General features: G+C 31.4%; 1 long non-coding RNA gene across 2 annotated transcripts; it reads left to right on the top strand.

Moving 5' to 3' along the window:
- Positions 1 to 1,960: 1,960 nt before the first annotated feature.
- On the top strand, positions 1,961 to 10,981 carry LOC139501290 (uncharacterized). 2 transcript variants are annotated; one of them, XR_011658508.1, is made up of 4 exons: positions 1,961 to 5,954; positions 6,859 to 6,986; positions 7,961 to 8,098; positions 8,835 to 10,981. It is a non-coding gene; the product is annotated as an uncharacterized lncRNA (long non-coding RNA). The 2 variants fall into 2 exon arrangements; XR_011658507.1 differs by having other exon boundaries at positions 7,961 to 8,094; positions 8,828 to 10,981.
- The last annotated feature ends 9,485 nt before the right edge of the window (positions 10,982 to 20,466 follow it).

Consider the following 20,466-nt stretch of genomic DNA (forward strand, 5'->3'; position numbering starts at 1 on the left):
TCTACAATCCATTTGAGGGTGTAGTACTATCTGCTACTATTTCCTCCCTAAGGGCGTTGAAACGGACATAAATTAAGGTTAAAATTAAGAATGTCACAACAACAGTGATGTTGTCTACACATAGAGGTAGCGGGAAAGTATAGGTCCTATTTGTAGGGACAGACAGTGCCACTCTGCACATTAAAGAACCCTTGTCACAACTCTTTTGAGGTGTCAGTAGGATGTGGCTTGTTGCATTAGGCTAAATTTCTGTCCAAAAATATCCTCCTCGGTTGGCAGTCAAAATTTCCCCTCCCTTCACCATAGGATTGGACCACTTTATAGAACCTACAAATTGATTTGTTGTGATATCAAGAGATGTGAGACAACTATCCTACAGAGACCAAATGATGTTAATGTAAAATAGGTTACTGTATGGGCTTCAACAATGAGAAAATCCACTAAAATTAAAATTGTGCAATATTCTGATTTAGAATGACTTGTTTATACCTCCAAACTTTAACATCTGATATTTTCATTATCTAGATCTCTGTAAAAAAAAAAAAAAAAATATATAAAAAAGAAAATACCAAAAAATAATATGAAAGCAAAATAGAAAACAGAGTTCTAGATAATAAACATTGAGGGTGGGATTATTTTGATATTTTTATGACCCCCGCCTTTAAGTCTTCTAAAGTTATCATATTTAAAACAAAACAAAAATTGGAATGGCAGTTTAAAAAGTATAGGTCCTTTCTGTAGGGACAGTGCAACTCTGCATGTTAAAGAACCCTTGCCACAACACTTTTGGGGTGTCAGTAGGATGTGGCTTGTTGCAAGGCTAACTTTCTGTCCAACATTATCCTCCTCTCGGATGGCAGTCAAAATTTCCCCTACCTTCATCATTGGCCCACCTTTGAGAACCTACAAATTGTTTTGTTGTGATATCAAGAGATGTGAGACAACTATCCTACAGAGACCAAATGATGTTAATGTAAAATAGGTTACTGTATGGGCTTCAACAATGAGAAAATCTACTAACATTACAATTTTGCAATATTTTGATTGAGAATGACTTGTTTATACCTCCAAACTTTAACACCTGATATTTTTATTATCTAGAGCTCGTGAATTAATAATTTGATTTGCCATCTTCAGAGAAAAAAAGAAGATATTCAAAACTTAATCTTTTATCTTCAATTTTTAAAACATAAGCCATTGTACAGCATTTTGGACCATTAAGAGCTGGGCAAGACAACCAAACCGTGCAATGGTGCTGAAAGTACCATTATTGTAATCTGGACTTCTACAGTCCATTTGAGGATGTAGTTTTCCTCCCTAGGGGGCGTTGTAACGGACATAAATTAAGGCTTAGAAATAAGAACGTCACAACAACAGTGACGTTGTCTACATATAGAGAGGTAGCAGGAACACCTCCATATACTCCATCCACCATCTAAAGCTGGTATGACACAAGATCCAATAGTGTTGAAAAGTAAAAAGCAATATGATTATTGTAATCAAGACTTCTCCAGTTCATTTAAAGGAATGTTACTGTGATACAGGGTTTTCCATCTTTAAGAGCTGGGCACGACAAAAGAACCAATAATAGTGAAATTAGCATTTTGGTAATTTCGACCTTTCCAGTCTTGTTTATGTCAGTTGAAATCATTTGAAAAACAAAAATTTATAATATGTTCCAAAGAACTTGTCCTGAGATCTGAAAATTGCTGTTCAAATAAAAACAATGTGTGAACATTTAACATTTTTGATTTTCAAACAATAACTCATTTCTTGTCATTGCACATTCTTTGTTGGCACTGCGGTATATTTAAAAAAAAAGAAAAAAAGAAAGAAAAAAGAATGGACAAAAAATAAATATGATACTGCGGAAAGTTTGTGTGGTGTAAACAATTGGGTTAGTCTGAATTTTTAATGAATTAATAATTAGATTTTTAATAATTTGATTTGTTATCTTCAAAGAAAAAAAGAAAGTATCCAAAACTTTTAATCTTTTGCAAAACAGAAATTTATAATGTCTTCCAAAGATAACTTGTCCTGAGTGTGTTCCAAAGAAAACTTGTCCTGAGATCTGAAAATTGCTGTTCAAATAAAAAACAATGCGTGAAACTTTAACATTTTTGATGTTTCAAACAATAACTCAATTCTTTTCATTGCACATTCTTTGTTGGCGCATTTGTGTGGTGTAAAGATTTGAGTTATTCTGAATTTTTAATGAATTAATAATTTGATTTGCCATCTTCAAAGAAAAAAAGTAGATATATTCAAAACTTAATCTTTTATCTTCAATTTTTAAATCATAATCCATTGTACAGCATTTTGGACCATTAAGAGCTGGACAAGACAACCAAAGCGGGTTATGGTGCTGAAAGTACCATTATTGTAAACTGGACTTCTACAATCCATTTGAGGGTGTAGTACTATCTGCTACTATTTCCTCCCTAAGGGCGTTGAAACGGACATAAATTAAGGTTAAAATTAAGAATGTCACAACAACAGTGATGTTGTCTACACATAGAGGTAGCGGGAAAGTATAGGTCCTATTTGTAGGGACAGACAGTGCCACTCTGCACATTAAAGAACCCTTGTCACAACTCTTTTGAGGTGTCAGTAGGATGTGGCTTGTTGCATTAGGCTAAATTTCTGTCCAAAAATATCCTCCTCGGTTGGCCGTCAAAATTTCCCCTCCCTTCACCATAGGATTGGACCACTTTATAGAACCTACAAATTGATTTGTTGTGATATCAAGAGATGTGAGACAACTATCCTACAGAGACCAAATGATGTTAATGTAAAATAGGTTACTGTATGGGCTTCAACAATGAGAAAATCCACTAAAATTAAAATTGTGCAATATTCTGATTTAGAATGACTTGTTTATACCTCCAAACTTTAACATCTGATATTTTCATTATCTAGATCTCTGTAAAAAAAAAAAAAAAAATATATAAAAAAGAAAATACCAAAAAATAATATGAAAGCAAAATAGAAAACAGAGTTCTAGATAATAAACATTGAGGGTGGGATTATTTTGATATTTTTATGACCCCCGCCTTTAAGTCTTCTAAAGTTATCATATTTAAAACAAAACAAAAATTGGAATGGCAGTTTAAAAAGTATAGGTCCTTTCTGTAAAACATAAGCCATTGTACAGCATTTTGGACCATTAAGAGCTGGGCAAGACAACCAAACCGTGCAATGGTGCTGAAAGTACCATTATTGTAATCTGGACTTCTACAGTTCATTTGAGGGTGTAGTTTTCCTCCCTAAGGGCGTTGTAACGGACATAAATTAAGGCTTAGAAATAAGAACGTCACAACAACAGTGACGTTGTCTACATATAGAGAGGTAGCAGGAACACCTCCATATACTCCATCCACCATCTAAAGCTGGTATGACACAAGATCCAATAGTGTTGAAAAGTAAAAAGCAATATGATTATTGTAATCAAGACTTCTCCAGTTCATTTAAAGGAATGTTACTGTGATACAGGGTTTTCCATCTTTAAGAGCTGGGCACAACAAAAGAACCAATAATAGTGAAATTAGCATTTTGGTAATTTCGACCTTTCCAGTCTTGTTTATGTCAGTTGAAATCATTTGAAAAACAAAAATTTATAATGTGTTCCAAAGAACTTGTCCTGAGATCTGAAAATTGCTGTTCAAATAAAAACAATGTGTGAACATTGGCCCACTTTATAGAACCTACAAATTGATTTGTTGTAATATCAAGCGATGTGAGACAACTATCCTACAGAGACCAAATGGTGTTAATGTAAAATAGGTTACTGTATGGGCTTCAACAATGAGAAAATCCACTTACATTAAAATTTTGCAATATTCTGATTGAGAATGACTTTTTTTATACCTCCAACCTTTAACATCTGATATTTTTATTATCTAGAGCTCTGTAAAAAAAAGAAAAAAAAATATAAAAAAGAAAATACCAAAAAATAATATGAAAGCAAAATAGAAAACAGAGTTCTAAATAATAAACATTGAGGGTGGTATAAAAGTGGGCATATATAAAATTTCTTTTTATTCAATATTTTATTATTTATGAATACAACTCAGTTTTTGGTAAATTCTTTTGTGCTGAATAGTTCTTTTCTTTTATTAGTGTATTAACTTGTCATTTTGTTAAGCTGTATATTTTGTATGCCAAAAAATGGCTTTAAAAATTGGAATATTTAATTGAAAGTGCAGTTTTTTTTCATTTTAGTAATTTGGAGACATCTATTTTCTCTGAATATTACATGCTAACTTCGTCTTAAAATTTTGCAATTATTTGATTTTGAATCGCTTTGTTTAAAGCTACAACCTTTAACATCTGATATTTTTATTATCTAGAGCTCTGTAAAAAAAAGAAAAAAAAATATAAAAAAGAAAATACCAAAAAATAATATGAAAGCAAAATAGAAAACAGAGTTCTAAATAATAAACATTGAGGGTGGTATAAAAGTGGGCATATATAAAATTTCTTTTTATTCAATATTTTATTATTTATGAATACAACTCAGTTTTTGGTTCTTTTCTTTTATTAGTGTATTAACTTGCCATTTTTTTAGGCTGTATATTTTGTATGCCAAAAATGGCTTTAAAAATTGGAATATTTAATTGGAAGTGCAGTTTTTTTTTTCATTTTCGTAATTTGGAGACATCTATTTTCTCTGAATATTACATGCTAACATTGTCTTAAAATTTTGCAATTATTTGATTTTGAATCGCTTTGTTTAAAGCTACAACCTTAAACATCTGATATTTTTATCATCTAGAGCTCTGTAATAAAAAATAAAAAATGTGAAAAAAAATAAAATAACAAAAAATAATATGAAAACAAAAATTGTAAACAGAGTTCTAGATAATAAACATTGAGGGTGGTATAAAAAGTGGGCATATTTAAAACTTCATTTCATCAATATTTGAATACAACTCACAGTTGTTGGTGAATTCTTTTGTGCTGAATTAGTTTTTTCTTTCATAAGTATATTAACTTGTTGTTTTGTCAAGCTGTATATTTTGTATGGCAAAAATGGCTTTAAAAGTTGGAATATTTAATTGGAAGTGCAATTCTTTCAATTTTAGTAATTTGGAGACAACATTTATCTTCCCTGAATATTACACGCTAACATAGTCTTATTTTGAATGACTTTGTATAAACCTATAACCTAAAACATCTGATATTTTATTATCTAGAGCTCTGTAAAAAAAAAAAAAAAAGAAAAAAAAAAAAACATGTAGAAAAATAACAAAAAATAATATGAAAACAAAAATTGTAAACAGAGTTCTAGATAATAAACATTAAGGGTGGTGTAAAAAGTAGACATATTTTAAAAAAAAATATTATTATGAATAGTGCACTGTATAATTTGTAAAATGTTTATTGTGAAGTCTTGGGAAATTGTGAAACTTTAGAACTGTGTTGAGATGTCTATATTCAATCTTCAATGATGGTCAGTGCAATGGAGGACAATAGAATATTGCTCTGTGAAGAAACATACTTTTTTATATCAAGAAAGATCCAACAACAGTTATCAATGATATCTAAAGAGACAAAAGACTGAGAAATACTAAAAGCTCAAATTAGTATTCTTTGAGATTGATGGAAATGTACAAACAACTGGCACACTAAAGCTAAAAGTAATAGCTAAATAAAACTATGAACTTGTATAATAACATTTATGTTCTATTGTGAAAGACATGTTTCTACATACTGTTCTATAATGAAGACACGTTTCTCGTAACATAATGGTCTATAGTGAGACATTTTATAGTGAAGACACATTTCTAGATAATATTCTATGGTGAAATAAGATGTTCTATAGCACAAACAGATGTTCCTTAGTTGCAATGAAGTGTTCAGACGACAGACAGTGTTTCATTTTGCAATGAAGTATCCAGAAGATTTCCAGCTCTTCGTTACATATTCTGCTGTTTTCTCAAGAAAAACACAAGGTACTGATAGTTTAAGTCTGTAAAAAGTTTAATATATGCACACAATTTAAGAATTTAAATGGCCAAACCTGTTAGTGTGGATTTATTGTGATATTCTAGTTCTAGATTTATGATCCTCTTTGAATAATAATTTAGATTAAAGTGATGGAAATTTCTCCCTTGTAATATCATTTTGATAGTGTTTTGTAATTTTTTTCTGTTGAATATGAAGAAGTTTGAATTGTGTATGACTTGATAAGATAATGAAAAGAAAAGTTATATTAAAACTTTCAATAAATACTTTTTGGCAATTCTTTTCCTCAGTTGAAAACATTGAAAATGCCTATAAAAACAATAGGTTAATATTTCATCAGAATGTATTGTAAGGCAGCATGCTATTTTGAATGTTGGTTATCTGCATGGTCAGCCTAAACTGATTTTACGTGTAAAAAAAATTATTGAATGCAAACAAGGGGAAATAATATATCAAATTATTTTAAAAGAAAAATACCAGTTAGCACTTGAAAAAGCTTAAAAGTAAGAACTGTACCAGGCTTACATCTTACTGCAAGTTAAAGTTGGCACCAACTACCAAACTGAGGGAATTCTTTGCAAAATGGGAATCTTTTTCCAACATTTATTGAAAAACTAATAATGAATATATATAGTATTGATAGAAAAAGAAAAAAAAAAATATATATTTAACAATAATGTCATATCTGTGACATTAAGATGATGTGGTATGATTGCCAATTGAGACATCTATATAGCAGTGACCAAATGAAATCAATTAGTTTGACAATCGCCTTATTATAGAATTTTAAAAAAACATATGAAATCTTAATTAAATAGTTTTAATTTAAAAGATTATTTCAAGTCTAAGTATGTGACTGCCATTTATAAAAATGCATTATTTTTATTCCAGATTTCAATGTTCAACCTGAAAGTAGAAATTCTTAAAAATTTATGCTGGACATCTCAAATCACGGATCCATCCCAATACTGGATATCTACAGATATAAGACTTATGGAAAATATTCTGATAAATTAATGGTAAGTGTTTACATTAAGGAATATAGTGGGTTGATTGTGGTCCATTATGCATAACACCTGAATTAATATGGAATTGGAACCATTTTACAGCACTATAATAGAAGCCAGCATATGCTTTTTAATATTCAAAACTAAACAAAATCTATTTTCAAAATACCTAGTAATTTCTTGTAATTGAGTGTCAATCTGTTTGGCATTTTTGATTGGATTGATAAAAAAGTACTACTTGGATAAATGTGAGATGTATTGGTCCAAATAATGAGTTCAAATTGTTTTAAGTGTTTAAGGGTATTCTCACTGTTTTCAAAATACTGTAAAATTCTGAATATCCTAGAGCATGTCAATAAATCAGATAAAATATGGGTTCCCAATTACCATCTAGACAATTGTTTTTGCTATCTTTTACTGAAGATTTCTTTTGTCTTTTCTAGTTGTCATTCCAAAACAATTAATTTTCAAGGGTATTCAGCAGATTATTAACTGTGTATTGCAATTAAGATAAGTTATACCATGTGCCAAGTAGACAATTGATGATTGGTGTATTGCTCTTTATCTATAAAAGTGAATACAAAAATTTCGACATCATTCACATTTATCTGTCTTAAGATTGTACTGGTACCAAACTGCTTCACTAAAATTAGTTTGGCTTGTTTAATTTTCAGAAAATTTTGTCAAAATGTTTACTTTGACCATATGGCAAAAATATAAAGATTTAAAAAAAACTTGGAACCACACACTTTATCGTCAAATTTTCATTAGACAAATAGCAGTTTGACTTAAACAACAATTTTGATCATGGTGAAGCTTAATATTTCCTGAACAAGAGGCCGTAATTAAAACGTTCAGCTGATTTTGCAGAGTTATCTCCCTGTTGTGTTATGAACCACCTCAAATGCATTTCTTTGTCTTTTGGAATAAATAAATATTGTTAATCAGATGATCCCAAAAACTATGAAATATTTTCTGTGTTTCAGATGTACGACCAATTCCTGCCTCAAGTATCAAACCAGCAAAACTTATCTTGATAGGAGTAAATCATACCACTGAATCTCGCTTCGTACAAGGTTGATAATCAGCAAAATTATTTAATGGGAGTAAAACATACAAGGTTGGTATTCGTTAACTTCCATAGTGAATCAATTATCTGTCCATCCATCTGATGTCGCAATGTTCTAATAAAAATTAGAAGATGTGGTATGATTGCTGATGAGACAACTCTCTATCAGAGACAAAATGATGAAGAAGTTAACAAAATATATATCTTTCATGGTTGGCAACTTTGAGTTCCAATGAGACAGAGCTGCTTAAAAACTAGCTGTTTCACTGGGTCAACTTATGAATATGATGTACTGGAAAATAACCAGTTGATTAAAGTAACTACTTTTACTGTTGTTCTTTATCATAACAGTTGCTGCGGTGTCTTCAGCTATGTACTGAAATGCTTATGCTTAGCAATAATGTCAAGACAACCCCTATTGTCAACTAGAACATTGTATGTTCAATAATGGTAACATTACTCCAACTGGAGGTATCAACTGTATTAGATAGAAGAATATTAGAAGTGAAAGAAATTAGTCTAGATGTATTTTGGTTATTTTTCTCATACACTTCACCTCCTTGTATTCATATCTGCATGGCTGTATTAAGACTTTTTATATTGAGCCTGTTGAGCAAACAAAATCAGGGGAAACATTTCTATGGGGGTGTAATTAAGTATTAAGAATAGTCCTGAACTGCTCACCATTGTTGCTGTAAAACCTTCCAAATTCAAGTACTGTTCCTATTTTCTTTTGCAATTTTTATTATCCAATTGAATTTACTGATTAAATTGTTGTTTGTAGGGAGGAGGAGGGACAATTGAAGTGATGAACTAATACACATCTGAATGGTGTACACAAGAAAAACAGACCCACATAGAATAAGGAAAAAAAAGACCAACTCATAGAGTAAAGGATAGATGAAATTAGAAAAAAAAACCTGAAACTAACCAACATACCAGCTGACTTAGATTAGAGCTGACCCAACTGATGGACATAGTCAACTGATGGACATAGTCAACTGATGAACATAGTCAACTGATGAACATAGTCAACTGATATATATAGTCAACTGATGAACATAGAACAAACTTTAACATATTAACATCATGGTAAAACAATGAACATGTCAGCTACCTTATCACCAATTAAGAGGTTAGAGCTGACTCAACTGATGAACATAGTCAACTGATGAACATAGTCAACTGATGAACATAGTCAACTGATAGACATAGTCACCTGATAGACATAGACATTTAACATATTAACAGCATAGTAAAACAATGAACATGTCAATATTAACAGCATAGTAAAACAATGAACATGTCAATATTAACAGCATAGTAAAACAATGAACCTGTCAATATTAACAGCATAGTAAAACAATGAACATGTCAATATTAACAGCATAGTAAAACAATGAACATGTCAATATTAACAGCATAGTAAAACAATGAACATGTCAATATTAACAGCATAATAAAACAATGAACATGTCGGAGACTAATATTCTTGTCAATTAAAATATATGACTGAAATTTCATAATTGCATATGGTCAGTGGGAGAGAGAGAAATATGTAGAATGGGCAAGAGTGGGAAAGGGAGCACACTCATGTATGATGATGAGAGAGAAGAAATATTGCAACTTTAAACTTGTCTTTAACCAAATACATGGCTTATGATAAGGGACGACATCAAAAGTTCAATGAAGGATGAAAAACTTAATTCACATAGTTTTTTCACTGACCCCCACACACCCCTTCTTAACTTAATTTGGGAAAAATTGATTGACCAATAGGGATATATGTAAAATCGATTTTAGATTAACAAAACTTGCAGCAATGTTGACCCCCCCCCCACCCCAAACTATTTGATTTAAGATTTTTATCCTACATCGATCTGTTGATGTCGTCCCTAATGTGTCTAACCTTAGACATCTGATATTTTTATTATCTACAGCTCTGTTAAAAAAAATGTAAAAAATAATATGAAAACAAAATTTAAACAGAATTCTGGATAATAATCATTGAGGGTGGTGTAAAAAGTGGGCATATTTTAAATTTTCTTTTTTTCATCAAATATATTTATGAAATTCAAAAGGAGAATGTTTAATTGGACGTACAATTCTTTTGATTTTAGATATTTAGAGACAAAACCTATTGTTCTTTTTTTATTAGTCTTAAAGTGTCATAGATTTGCATTATTCTTATTTTGAATGTCTTTGCTTATCCCTCTAACCTTAGACATGCATCCCATATTTTTATTATCTAGAGCTCTGTAAAAAAAAAAAAAAAAAAAAAAAAAAAAAAACATGTAGAAAAATAACAAAAAATAATATGAAAACAAAAATTGTAAACAGAGTTCTAGATAATAAACATTAAGGGTGGTGTAAAAAGTGGGCATATTTTAAATTTTCTTTTTTTCATCAAAGATATTTATGAAATTCAAAACGAAAATGTTTAATTGGACGTACAATTCTTTTGATTTTACATATTTAGAGATAAAACCTATTGTTCTTTATTTATTACAGTCTAAAAGTGTCATAGATTTGCATTATTCTTATTTTGAATGTCTTTGCTTATACCTCTAACCTTAGACATGCATCCCATATTTTTATTATCTAGAGCTCTGTAAAAAAAAAAAAAAAAAAAAAAAAAAAAAAAAAACATGTAGAAAAATAACAAAAAATAATGTGAAAACAAAAATTGTAAACAGAGTTCTAGATAATAAACATAAAGGGTGGTGTAAAAAGTGGGTAAATTTTGAATTCTTAGATTGCCTTAAAGTTTGAATGTTAAAATGGATGTTTTGAGATAAATTCCATCATCTCTGTAAACTGTGTAACAGTGTTTCAAATTTGGCAATATTGTGATTTTGAATGTCCTAGTTAATTGAGTTAACTCAAACTTGTAACCTTTGAATTCCATTAAGTATTGAAATAAAATGTGATGCCAATTTTTCTTGTTATTCTTTGTCATTAGGGATATTTATTTTAGGGATATTTGTTAATAAATGTTTTTGTCTCACCTGCCACAAAAGCTTCAGAATACAAAACGTAAGATTTACGGCGGCAGAAGCTATTTGTATTGAGCTTATTATTTCAGAAATTGATAGGCTTGGAGGATTCATACCATTAATACAGACAGATGCCATATGTTTGGAAGTTTCTGTCTGTCACATGTCTGTTGTCCTTGATCTTATTTTCATGGTTCAGCAACTGCATGCTTGAAAAATGTTGTTTTTATACGACCGCAAAATTTGAAAAAATTTTCGTCGTATATTGCTATCACGTTGGCGTCGTCGTCTGTGTCGTCGTCGTCGTCCGAATACTTTTAGTTTTCGCACTCTAACTTTAGTAAAAGTGAATAGAAATCTATGAAATTTTAACACAAGGTTTATGACCACAAAAGGAAGGTTGGGATTGATTTTGGGAGTTTTGGTCCCAACATTTTAGGAATAAGGGGCCAAAAAGGGCCCAAATAAGCATTTTCTTGGTTTTCGCACTATAACTTTAGTTTAAGTTAATAGAAATCTATGAAATTTTGACACAAGGTTTATGACCACAAAAGAAAGGTTGGGATTGATTTTGGGAGTTTTGGTTCAAACAGTTTAGGAATTAGGGGCCAAAAAAGGGCCCAAATAAGCATTATTCTTGGTTTTCGTTCAATAACTTTAGTTTAAGTTAATAGAAATCAATGAAATTTGAACACAATGTTTATGACCACAAAAGGAAGGTTGGTATTGATTTTGGGAGTTTATATCCCAACAGTTTAGGAATTAGGGGCCAAAAAGGGACCCAAATTAGCATTTTTCTTGGTTTTCGCACCATAACTTTAGTATAAGTAAATAGAAATCTATGAAATTTAAACACAAGGTTTATGACCATAAAAGGAAAGTTGGTATTGATTTTGGGAGTTTTGGTCCCAACAGTTTAGGAATAAGGGGCCCAAAGGGTCCAAAATTAAACTTTGTTTGATTTCATCAAAAATTGAATAATTGGGGTTCTTTGATATGATGAATCTAACTGTGTATGTAGATTCTTAATTTTTGGTCCCGTTTTCAAATTGGTCTACATTAAGGTCCAAAGGGTCCAAAATTAAACTTAGTTTGATTTTGACAAAAATTGAATCGGTTGGGTTCTTTGATATGCTGAATCTAAAAATGTACTTAGATTTTTGATTATTGACCCAGTTTTCAAGTTGGTCCAAATCGGGGTCCAAAATTAAACTTTGTTTGATTTCATTAAAAATTGAATAAATGGGGTTCTTTAATATGCCAAATCTAACTGTGTATGCAGATTCTTCATTTTTGGTCCTGTTTTCAAATTGGTCTCCATTAAAGTCCAAAGGGTCCAAAATTAAACTCAGTTTGATTTTAACAAAACTTGAATTCTTGGGGTTCTTTGATATGCTGATTCCAAACATGTACTTAGATTTTTTATTATGGGCCCAGTTTTCAAGTTGGTCCAAATCAGGATCTAAAATTATTATATTAAGTATTGTGCAATAGCAAGACATTTTCAATTGCACAGTACTCAGCAATTACAAGAAATCTTTAATTGCACAGTATTGTGCAATAGCAAGAAATTTTCAATTGCACAGTATTGCGCAATAGCAAGAAATCTTCAATTGCACAGTATTGTGCAATAGCAAGTTATTTCAATTGCACAGTATTGCGCAATAGCAAGAAATATCTTATTGCACAATATTGTGCAATAGCAAGAAATTTCAATTGGAGTTATCTTTCTTTTTCCAGAATAGTAGTTGAATCAACTTAAATCAATGTTTTATACAATATACAATGTATATTCACTTTTACTACCAACTGATAAATTAAAACAATCTTTACTATTCAGTGATAAAAAGCACTTTTTTACATTTTGATATTTTATGATGTATTTAAATGAGTGATTATTGTTGCAAACTCCATTAGAAATTTGAATTGAGATCGGTTTTGGAATAAAGGATAGGGGGATGTGAAAAAAAAAATTGAGGGGGGGGGGGGGGGGGGGGGTTCAATTTTTCTCATTTGAAATTTCATAAATAAAAAGAACATTTTTCAAACATTTTTTTGAGAGGATTAATATTCAACAGCATAGTGAATTGCTCAAAGGCAAAACAAAAATTTTAAGTTCATTAGACCACATTCATTCTGTGTCAGAAACCTATGTTGTGTCAACTATTTAATCACAATCCAAATTTAGAGCTGAATCCAGCTTGAATGTTGTGTCCATACTTGCCCCAACCGTTCCGGGTTCAACCTCTGCGGTCGTATAAAGCTGCGCCCTGCGGAGCATCTGGTTTTCATTTGAATTTGAATGATGAGTCATAGGATTTTGATATATGGGTCATTGCTATGTCTTTGTTCTTCAGACAGGGTTCACCTGACCTCAACCTCATTGATCATGGTGCAATTTACATGATTGGATCTGCTTCCCAGATACTGTAAGCAGAAGTTCAACTTTATTTGGTGTATGGAATGATCATTTTGTTTATATAGATTAGACCGTTGGTTTTCCCGTTTGAATGGTTTTACACTAGTAATTTTGGGGCCCTTTATAGCTTGTTGTTCGGTGTGAGCTAAGGCTCCGTGTTGAAGGCCGTACTTTAACCTATAATGGTTTACTTTTTAAATTGTTATTTGTATGGAGAGTTGTCTCATTGGCACTCACACCACATCTTCCTATATCTATATAAGGTGTACCTGTCAGTCTGGCAGGCTTTATCTTACCTTGACCTCATTTTCATTCTCTGAATGTTAAGTTTTCCGAGTAAATATAAAAAGGTGTGGTTATACACATGTATGTGGTATGGTTGTCAATGAGGCAATTAACTATGCTGATAATCCACTAAGTTTAAATGACGTGGATGTAAGCGTTATAGGCAATAGAACAGCCTTCAACAGTGAGAAAAACTTGTAATATGCTTTAAAGGGCACTGACATGACAAATATAAAACAATTTAAACGACCTAATTTATAACAAAACTATTTGTGAAAAACATGAACCAACTACAGCCATAGAACTACAACTTCCCGACTTCGTCACAGGTACTTAAAGAATGTGGGAGGATTTAAGAAGGGATCAACCCTCTCCTAACCTAGGAAAGTCTCAAGGAAAAGAGCTTTTATTGTTTTTCTTCATCTCAATCACAGTGAGGCGGCCTTACACACATAGCAAACACAAATTGCCTCACTTGCACTGCAACTTTTAAGATAACACCTAGCAGTATTTCGAGTAGAATACATTGCAAGATGATTGCAATCGGGCCAGATTAATTAAGAAAATGAACATACTGAAAAGTAGTACATATTTTTAAAAAACAAAATAGTTCCTTTAAATTGGTGTAAATTATGTATGGAATGATTGTAAGGTGAACATATCTAGCAGATTACCTCATATTCATGATTTGGTCTGTTTCTTGTACCTGTATACTATAGGCAATAGGTCAACTATATTTGGTGTACCTGTATACTATAGGAAATAGGACCCCGTCAACTATATTTGGTGTACCTGTATACTATAGGAAATAGGACCCCGTCAACTATATTTGGTGTACCTGTATACTATAGGAAATAGGACCCCGTCAACTATATTTGGTGTTTGTTATGATTGTGAGTTGTCTAGATCTGGCTTTATTTATTGTCTCCCTTGATTTTGTTAGTTTATAGTGAATCACTAGTGGTAATTAGTCAAAGATATTCGGTATGCAGTTGTATTAATATTGGCACATCTCATTACCATTGAGATTATTTGACCCTGTCTCCTCAGTTTTGAAATTTTGCTTAGTTTTCATGTAGTAGTTTGTGATTAGGTCATTTTATGGGGAACCACTAGTGGTACAGTAAGTTAAATATAATTGGTATGCAATTGTATCAGCATTGGCAAATATCATTTCCATGGAGATTATTTGGCCCCGCCCCCTAAGTCATGGTTTATTGACTGAAATTTATGCTTAATTTTTATGTATAATTAAGTTTGTGATTAGGTCAGTTTATGGAGAACCACTAGTAGTACTGTAAGTTCGTGATAATTGGTATAGTTGTATAAGCATTGGAATATCTCATTTTAGTATGTGTTCTCTTGTTTTCCTTATAAGGATAATAACGTTTAAAAAATCATAATTTGATTGAACATGTTGGATGTTTATCCTCCTTTATCTAGTTAAAAAGAAATGTAAGAATAAGGAGATTTGATATGGTTATAAGACAACTACCAATAATTCCAAAGGATAACGGTGTGAATAGTTTCCTGTAAGCAGGGGCGGATCCAGGATTTTAGAAAGGTTTTTTCAGTATACGGATATGGATAGTAATCAAAGTGCACATTGCTAGAAAACAAAGAAATCTCGGTGGCATCGTCAAATACGTAAATGAAGTAATACAAATAGACAGGAAATACTAAAAAAAATATAAAAATCATTAACAAAATTTTAATCTGCTAACCGAGTCCCTGTGGACCAGACACAAAAAAGAATGCGGCGAGATTAAACATGTGAGCCCCCAACCCTCTCCTAAACCTGGGACACTGGTGTAACAGCACAACATGATTAAAACAACTGTATAATTGCAATTTGCTCAACTCAAAATGTCGGTCCAGGCACAAAAACCATCAATCTTATTAAAAACCGATCTCTCATCGCTCCTGTTTCTGATATGTCGCGTGGGAGATCTAACGAAACCGGCTTTGAGGTCACATGTGAGTGAACTAAAAGTCATGAATTTATAAAGATATGCAAATGAGTTGACGACCTATTAATAAGCCAATCAAAAAAGTTTATGAATTATTATGACTGACGATTTCGTCGTAAATAAAATGAGTTACGTCCCTTTGCCTTACGTTAAACTTCCAAGATCGTGGAAGACTCAATTTCATTGGTCGAAAAAGACACACCTACGAGGTCACTCACATGTGACCTCAAAGCGGATTTCGTTAGATCTCCCACGCGACATATCAGAAACAGGAGCGATGAGAGATCGGTTTTTAATTAGATTGAAAAACCATATACATAAAATATTGACAAAAGTGTTATTGTAGTAGCTGAAAGTTATTTCAAAGCATATTACAACTAAAAGTTAAATCATGTTACTAAAGGACACTAAAGTATCAGTCAGTATATATCCAACGCAAACAGGTAAAGACGTAATAAGACGCATTAACTTGACGTGCAATGCCAAATATAATAAACAGTATCAAGAGTATATACGATCTTATGAGTTCTCATAAGTGTGCATATATTGTAAAAATGTTAAGTGATGTTTTGATTTAACAGGTACAGCAAAACTTTCTACATTGTAGCCAAATTATTTTTGTTCATCTATGTAAGAATTTGGAAAATGGTGACTGAGAGATCTACTAGTAGATATGATCACGTTGGTCTTTTTCCGACCGGCAGTAAAACCTGCCCGAAGTTGGTCACCCGTTTCGATGTGTGGGATGAAAAAGTACGCAGTCACGTCCAGTTCGAATGGGAATACAAGATCCAATGTATCGTATAGAGAGAGCACTACGCTCACTACACTGTACGAACCTTGCAAAAACTTTATGAGGGGTCCATAATTGGCCTGTTGCAAGACATATACCCTCACTTTCCAGTGGCAGTCCAAATTTCCCCGACCATCATCCTAAATGGCCTCTAATAGCTCTATTACAACAACCTACCTATTGTATTTATTGTGAACTTGTTCTCGTCCTGAATATGCATGAAATATTTGCCACTGGACGTTAAGCAACCAACAATCAATCAATCAATGTTGCAAGACAAAATTTGTGTCATTCAATATACCTCATTTTATCCAGTGGCAGTCCAAACTTCCCTGATGTAATTCCAGAGGGCCTCCTTCCTGGACATACATGAAGTATGTGTTGCTGCTTTGTGATTATCCTGAATATTTTCAAGTGAACGTTAAGCAACCAACAATCAGCCATTACGTACGCGTGTCATTAACAAATAAAGGGGTCTAGAAATTGTTCAGTACCAACTTTGAAACGTTTCATTTTTTATTGATGACTATAAAGACATGAAAGATGCAACAAAGCAAATGTAAAGTAGTCTTAATGATTGATGCTTTGCTCAACCGCATAATTTACCGATAATGTCAAGGGTAAAATTAGAATATAAATATGGTCCCTTAAAGTTTGGTCTTCTCCGAAAATAAGTCAAAATTTCAATGAAATGCATATGGATGATGATTATAGACTTAAAGATGCTTAAAATAACAAAACTGACCAATTAGTTAGATTTTGGCACCACAGTAGAAAGACTGAAATGTTCGAGGAAATTAAGTATATTCTTTATACCTTAAAAATTAAAAAAAAGCCATAATGGAAGAAAGCAAACCAGTTGATATTAAGAATTATCTTTTCATCTGTATATCTCCACATTAAAGAAACTTTATTACTTATCAACGGTGGCTACAAATTACATGTTCATTGTATACACATACTCTTTAGCCTTAATGTAACTCTATTGTAATCCATGACTCCCCTGGACTTGCCTCTGCTATTCAGGCCAAAAGCCTATAATACATTGATTATTTTTGATTGCTGTCTATATCAAAAAGATTTGTTTTTGATACAACTCTTCACAAGATACCAAAAGACACAAAAATGAACAACTATAGGTCAACATACGGTCTTCAACAATGAGCAAAGCCCATACCGCATAGTCTGTTATAAAACACACCGAAATGACAAATGTAAAACACTTAATTGTAATTGTGTTTTCCTACCAATTTAAACTTTCGTATACATTTAGTACAAAATACCTCCAAGAGTGTTTCGACAATACAATGGATATAATGGGTTGCTGTCTGCATGTTATGGTGGTAAATTAATTTTTTAAAAACATGTATATCGGTTGAAATCATATTAAAACATAATTTAAGACATGCAAAATTCATTGACAAACGCAATATTGTCCCAACGAAGCGTACAGTATAAAAAGGTGTTATGACAATGAAGCGTACACAACATGAAAATGAAGACACTTTTAAACTTGTATTTTTTTGTTTCTAGATACAACAGAAACCAAAGATCTTTATAAATTTGTTAATTTAAAATTATGAAAATTTTCAAAAATGTTTATTTTAAAACTATAAGGCACGAGAAACATTAAGTTTTGAATATTTAAAAATACCAAGCATGTTTTATCATTGATATTGTCGTGCGTTTTGCGATGTTTGTGTACAAAAATGTCACAAAGTTCAAAAACCTTGGAGTAAGTATTATGGCAAAGAATATAAATATAAATCTATCTAGAGCTTATTTTGACTGGGGATCATCATTCAGCTATGTTATTTCTAGTTAAAATAGGCTGGGGCGTTTGGGGTTACACATGTTTTCGTAGGTAAACAATATTGCTGAGGAACTTTTTATCATGAAAGTGTAATAGAGTATATCTTTCTGTCTTGTGGATTTGTGAAATAGAAGTCAATATGTTCTTGCTCAATCCTGTGTCGCTTTGAAGATGTCATTATTGTCATCCTCAGTCTATCCATGTGTTACTGTAATTTGAATTTCAAAATGACTGAGCGACGTTTTTACGGCGAACTGGTCAACTCCACCATAGCGAATCACATGAGTTTGACATAATCAGTATATAACAGCAAAACATATTATTATAAATAAAGAATTGTCGCATAAAAAATAAATATACGGGAAATGGCAAAGTTCTTGAAGTCTTGTCTGATTAATCAGTTTACAAAAAAAAAAAGTCCAAGCAAAGGGGGGGCGTACGCCCTCTACGCCCCCTCTGGATCCGCCACTGATAATTTTGATGTCATTGTGTTTTGTGTACCGTTGAAAATCTTTTTATCATTTTTTTTGTACATGTATAGATGTGTTATTTTTTTTGGGCCATAGAGTTTTAAATTTGTCATCATCTTATGAGTTGAATAACCATTTGGTATCTTCCCCTTTCTCCAAAATAGTTAGCAGGCAACTATAAATAGAACGGATTTATCTTTCCTGTTTATTTAAAGCTTTGTGATCTATCAAAATTAACTAGTGAATCACTTCAATAACAAAAATATGGCACAACTAACAATCATTGAAGAAACAACCATTTGACTTTAAGGACTTAATATTTTTCTAAAATCTAATGCCCATTATTGAAAATGTTCACATAAAATTGAATATTTATAGCTTTAAGTTACTTATCATTCATATTTTCTCTACCCCTAAGAAGTCAAAACACTTTTAAATATAATGCCACTTTTTAATGTAGGAGGTTAACCTTTGAAAAGAAATGAATTTTCTATAATTGTATACGGAAACTATTTCAAAATTTTATCAGTGAAAGAAAAAAACATAGTCTAAGAAATTTTTATTTTTATTTATTTTCAGCGACTGGACATTTAACCTTTTGTTGGGTTGAAAATCTTATATGGTGAAACGTTTCCTTTCATCCTTAAAAGGTCAAATGGTTATTACTTAGATTGCTGTTAATTATATAGAGTATCACATACCACATATACAAACAATTTGACTTTTAAAAATTTGTTTATACACACATATAATTTGACCTTTGAGTGTACACATATACAATCAATTTGACCTTTGTATAATGAATAAAATGCTATATTTACAAATGGTAATTATACACATAATTTGATCAATATGCAGTTACATACTATAAATGGAAGCTACTGTACACCAGTTTTAACATGTTTAATAAGGGACATAACTGGCTTCAAAATTTTTTTTTGAATGAATCTTAACATCTTTTATCTGGAAACAATATATATTATTTTTTTTTAATGACAGCAGATAAAATTATGACAGAAATCAGCAAACTTATTTCTTAAATTGTTTTTTTTTTGGTCAAGAATTCATAAAATCTGTAGTCTCAGTAGTCTCCCTTGAAAAAATATCTTAACAATGCACAAGTAAAAATGAATAATGGCAAAAAGAACCTTAAAAATAAATCATACAAAAGTAAATCGACAACAATATCACAGATAAACAAATATATCACATTTTATTGTATCACATAATCATATAAAAATATATGATGATGACGGATGACAGTTAAGGTGGTACCCAACACCTTAACTAAAATTAATTTGGCTCGTTTAATTTTCATAACATTTTGACAAAGTATTTACTTTGACCCTTTGACAGAATCTAAAAATTTCAAAAAATTTTAACCAACCGTTTTATCAGAAAAATTACACTGGTTATATAGCAGTTTGACAAACACTTATTTTGATCATCGAGAAGCTTAATATTACCTAAACAACACAACATAATTAAAACGTTTAGCTGATTTTACAGAGTTATCTCCCTGTAGTGTTAGGTACCACCTTAAATGTATAAAAAAATACTGCTGACCATGAATAAGTTTACAATATATTGACTACTAAGTGTTGTTTTCAGATCTTGTTGTTTTGTACAGTTGCTCTTTCTTTGACCTCTATCCCACAATTTCTTATATCTGAAACA

Source organism: Mytilus edulis, chromosome 13 (genome assembly GCF_963676685.1).
Source record: "Mytilus edulis chromosome 13, xbMytEdul2.2, whole genome shotgun sequence".
Classification (NCBI taxonomy): domain Eukaryota; kingdom Metazoa; phylum Mollusca; class Bivalvia; order Mytilida; family Mytilidae; genus Mytilus; species Mytilus edulis.